This window comes from Heliangelus exortis, chromosome 8 (genome assembly GCF_036169615.1).
Source record: "Heliangelus exortis chromosome 8, bHelExo1.hap1, whole genome shotgun sequence".
Lineage (NCBI taxonomy): Eukaryota > Metazoa > Chordata > Aves > Apodiformes > Trochilidae > Heliangelus > Heliangelus exortis.
Genome location: NC_092429.1, coordinates 11925088 through 11930377, shown reverse-complemented (window position 1 = coordinate 11930377; position 5290 = coordinate 11925088). Strand labels below are relative to the sequence as shown.

Genomic DNA, 5290 nt, shown 5'->3' with positions numbered 1-5290 from the left:
GCAGTTGGATTTTTTTTATTCATTAGAGAGCCACAGAGCAATATAGAAAAACTCCCATAGATTTCATAAGTGAATGCATTCTCATGTGGGCAGTTTCTTCAGTTTGCACAATATCCTGATCAACTTGGGCCATGCAGTTTGCCTTTTAAGAAAGCAGTTGGGGAATTGCTTGGTGACCAATTTACCTTCTTGCTTAATGTGTTATTTGGTTTCATCCAGACTTTCTGCTTAGTAATAGCCCATTTAACTTCTTAAGTAAAATTCCACCTTGCACTGCCTGCCAGCACTGTAAAGGTGAGGAGGCCTTTTACTGACCTCCTGCACAGAAGGAAATTTCAGCAAGACTGCATGATTTTTATCAATAATTAATAAATCATAGCAAAAACCTGGCTCCCAAGCACTATGATTTCAATTTATGAAGTCATTCTGGCATTTCTGCTTGGGAACAGTTTCCAATAAACATGCTCAGAGAAACAGGTACTTTTAATTTCAAAAAGTGTAGTTAGAGTTGACTACACAGTTTAGAGTAGTTAAGGAAATTATTAAGGTTTGCTGATCCACTGTCACTTCTGCTCACAGCCTAACAGCTACTCTAAAAAGAAGTATTTGCCTAAAAATTTTTGGGCTGTTCTGATCTCTACCCCATAACACCTGGAAAAAAACAAAAATAATGGTAAATATTTACATTTTTAAAAATTAAATTATTCTGTTGAGAGTATTTATTTAAGTATCTTAATGGTCTATTTTTGGATTTCTTAATTTTTGCTTCTAAAGTGCAATCTTCCACTAACCTGTTCTAATAACATTTCAGTACTCATCACATCACACACATAACCTTGCAATTTACTGCATTCAATTTTAGTCACTGTTCAAATATTTGATGTTAATCAATGTTATTTTACTTGGTGTACGGGTAACCTTTTTAAAAATTGACTCAGTGCTCACTGTATATCTTATTTCTATTACAATTTCCATTATAGTAAATCTATAAATCTCAAAAATAAATTTTTTCAGGTAAAGCTGATGTGTATTCATCCTTAATTTTCAAAACTTTTGTGTTTATTTTCTCATGCAGCTGATGAATAGTATGCAATGGAGTAAAAAACCCTTGCCTGCAAAAGAAGGGAACACCTGGGACAAAGGATACATCTAGACTGGAGGCTGCAGAGAAGTCTAAGAACACAAGCATGAGCTTCATTCAGGACTTTCCTGAGACATTCAGGTATTTGCTGTGTTTGGGACACAAGACAGATTTATCATAAAGATGTCAGAACTAGTAGTGTAATAAAAATTATTACTTTTTTAATGATTCCAAGACATCAAGTGTTTTTAATTTCTTTCTTGAAATCAAGAGTAAAATTATGTTTATAAACTTAGCTTTATTTAGGGTAATTTAATTAAGACTCTTATCTTGTTCCTAATTAAGAAGCCCGTGAATTTTCTATCCGAGAATAAACCCTTTTGAAATACTAATAGAAAATTACAATGGAGAGAGTAATTTTAAAGAGGTAAAGGCCTGGGTTTTTGTTTGGTTTTTACTGCTGTATTTTCCACATATTTCCACATATTTTGTTATTTTAACAAATAAGAATGTTTTGACAACAGTTGTCAGCATTGTTTTCTCTTGAGAAAAAGTACTGATTTGAGAGATCAAGTCTGATGTGCAGTCATTTTTCATGACTGCATTATACATGACTATGTGAACAAGTTGCCACTTTTTTTTTTTGGTTGGTTGGTTTTTTTGGTTTTTTGTGGGTTTTTTTTCTTCTATTTAACTTATTTTACCAACAGGTCAAACTGTTGAAATGGTTTTAGCCTCACATTTTTCTGAGGTGAAATACTGGATTACTACACAATTCAACACTATGGAAACTCCATGCCTGGTGGTATTTGTGTCATTAATGACAGAACAGAACTGATTACAAGGTAAATGTTTAATTAATAAAGAACAAATGTCACTGAACTTCATTGTGGGTTTCAAGGTTTTTGCTTGTGTTCTATTCTGACCTCAAAATACACTGAGAAAAATGATGTCTATAATCTCACTTTGTAAATAACAGTAAAAAATATTGTCTAGTTTGATTCCAATATAGAAGTAAGCAACTCTATGCTATGGATGAACACATGTCCAGGTTCTAATATGTTTAATCAGTATTCAATATGAATCAATTGATAAGCATAGTTCAGTACAACTCTTTCAGCATGGTAACATTATGAGCAAGACTTTTTCAAGTTACCTTTGGAAGTTCCGTATCTATTACTCTCACCATATTTTTTTTTTTTTGCATACCAGTACTACTTTGCTATCATAAATCTTTTTAAAACACCTGCATTATATAGTTAAGCTAGTCTTCCACTAACAGAAATAGAAAACAAAACCCAACAAATGAATAAGATCAATCATTAAATTGATCACTGTTGTTTCATTCAGGCTCCATGTTTAAGAAAGTTGTTTTTATCAGCTCAGATACTGAACTGTAGTCATAGACTCGTTTGGTCAGTACTAACCCCTCTAGCAATATAAAAAAGGAAGCCTTCTGATTTTCTTAATATATTATCAAAATGAAGAAAGTAATAAATTTGCTGCTTTTTTTTTTTTTTTTAGTGAGATAATACAGTTGAACGATTATTCATAATTCCTTAAGAATCAGTCTTGTTGACTTCTTTCATTGCATGAGCTGCTTCTCATTTTTCTTTTCAAAGCCTAATAAGTAGAGCCAAAACACATATTTATCTTCTACAGTCGAAAATTATCAGGCAGTATGTTCAAGTCTAATAAAAACAGGATAAAAACCCCCACAAAACAAGGATCAGGAGTACAGAAGAGATACACTATTATACCTACAATACAAGCAACATTAATACCACCATTTAGAAAAAAAAAAAGAAGTTTGTGGTCAAAAAGTGTCAAGTAAACTCAAGTATGCACCAAAACCTGTTTTAGCGGTTTATGAGATTTCACTTGGGATTCCTGATTTCTCCTCAGAGAAAAGCTACCTTTGTTTAGTCCATGCTGAACAGAAGCAAGCTGATGGATCTTAGAGGGCAACTTCTAGAGTGTACAGATGAGAGCATTAGGGCCCGAGCAACCTGCTGGAGAAGGAAAGAATCTGGAAGGGCACCAAGAAGTACATCAGTGTGAATACCAGCTGCAGTTAGAGCAAGTTTTTAAACAGTTTTTTAATTACAACTCGTCTTAGGATAGACATTTGTTGTCCTTGCTAATTATTCGGTATGAGGTACAGGATACATTGTGGCAAAAGTCAAGCTACAGAGACTCAGCGCATGAAAAAGAATGTGATTAGCATGAAAACAAAGCAGAACGAAGAAACAGAAGCAGACAGCATAAAGCCTCATTTCTAGACAAAAAAATCCTCTACAGGCACAGAAGTGAACGCCAGCTCTATAGCGAGAACTGCCTAAGGGAATAAAGATGAAAAAAAAGACGGTAAAGCTTTTGGTACTGTCTTGCTGAGAAAAAAAAAAAAAAAAAAAAAAAAAGAAGTAATACCACCTCCAGGACTTCAGTGCCTGAAGCACTGGCACACTCATGCATGTCTGATGAATACTAAAACCCATGAAAGACTGAGACTGTAAAGCAATAGATCCATTACAAAATATTATCAGGCAGGCTAAGGGAATCCAGAAGGCAGAATAGAGACAGCTCTAAAAAAAGAGAACTATTAACTATTCCACTGTTTCGGAATATTGCAATGAGCTTGTGAAACTGACTTTGTCTTAATTCAGCACTGCCTCTGGCCTGGAAAGGCAGAAATGTGACTTGAACTCCTAAAATCAAAGAGCAGCACCTGCAGTGTGAGTGTAGCTGATCCAAACATTGCTCACACACTGCAGCAGACAGCATGTGACGCCAAGACTGATGAGTCTGCAGCTCTGCTTTTACACGAGGAGCCAGCTACACCTTTGTGTCAACTGCAGAACCAACCATATATAAGCCATGAGGAGCAGCAGCAATATTGTCTGGACAAGTGTGCTTTACCTGTTCTGACTGCTGGTGAAACCTAGTGTTTTAGATGTCACATCTAAGCGACCTTTCATATAAGGATTATTTGATACATTTCTTAATTGCTCAGCTCAAGTAGCAGATGTTTGCTTGTAGAGTCCACAGGTGATAACCTATGTTTATATCGTTCCAGTGCTACATGATAAAAATCACAGGGGTTTTTGTTTGTTTGTTGGTTTTTTTTTTCATTTTTTCTTACATAGCAATACACAGGGACCTTAAGAGTTTTATTAAAAGTACAAAGTTAAGAATTCCAGAGAATGACAAAATTAAGGTTACCTGTGAATCAAACATCCAAAGGTTTGGGAGTTTTTAAGTTAATAGGATGTTTTTAAGTTTCATTCACAGAAAAACTATTCATTACTTCTCATGCCAGGAATGTTTCTTGGAAAGCTGAAGTTATCTTTTGGTAACATTTGACCTAACTTTTCATTCAGTATAAACACCATGACTGCTTCAGAGGTGCATCAGGATACAAATGATGACATTATTTCCATGGGAAAAGCCAATGACCAAAATCCATGATACCAAATTATGAATATTTGTAATTAATGCAAAGAACAAAGAATTAAGGTTAACAAAAAGAGTTTCAGTAAGAGACTTGAGATCTTTTGAATCTGCCACATATTATCTGACCCACCCCATGGAGCAGCTGAAAGGTAATGAGGAGCTATCCAAGTCAATATGTGTGAGTCAATGAGTACATACTCTGAAAGATAGGTGCCTATCCTTTTGCAGTTACTGACAGAACCTGAACACATCTGAGAACAGTCAAAGGCCTAAAGAAACATTTGAAATGGTAAGACAAAAACTTAAGCTTGGTCCTAAATGAATTTAATTTTCTGGAGCAAGATGATAAACATTACAGCTTAGAAGCAGGCACCATAGGACACTTCCAGCACTCCTCAGCAGGGTCATAAAAGCCTCAGACAGGAGATGTGTTCCAGCACAACAGCAGCATGTGACTGTTGCCTTCTAAAGGAGTTCATTACCTTCTGGCACAAAAAGATGATCTAATCACAGGTTATTGTTTTTATCTAGGAAACCAGTGATGCTTTCAAACAGCAAACGTGATGTTATTGAAATTCCAACATCAATACATGGAAATATGCTTCTGTCTGCAAAAGTCATTACTGATGACAAATATAGGCAGCAAGAAATAGCTTCCATCGTTCAGGGCAGAATCTGAATCTTCACTAATGGAAGGCATCAGGCAATTGAACAAAGGGGGTGACAGGATGAGTTAGTGGAAATAAAAGAATCACA

General features: G+C 35.2%; 1 long non-coding RNA gene across 1 annotated transcript; it reads right to left on the bottom strand.

Annotated features, from left to right (window-relative positions):
* LOC139799071 (uncharacterized) lies at positions 1 to 4166 on the bottom strand. The gene is made up of 3 exons (XR_011727071.1): positions 2998 to 4166; positions 1148 to 1229; positions 1 to 512 (listed from the first exon to the last, which is right to left on the bottom strand). It is a non-coding gene; the product is annotated as an uncharacterized lncRNA (long non-coding RNA).
* Between the last annotated feature and the right edge of the window lie 1124 nt (positions 4167 to 5290).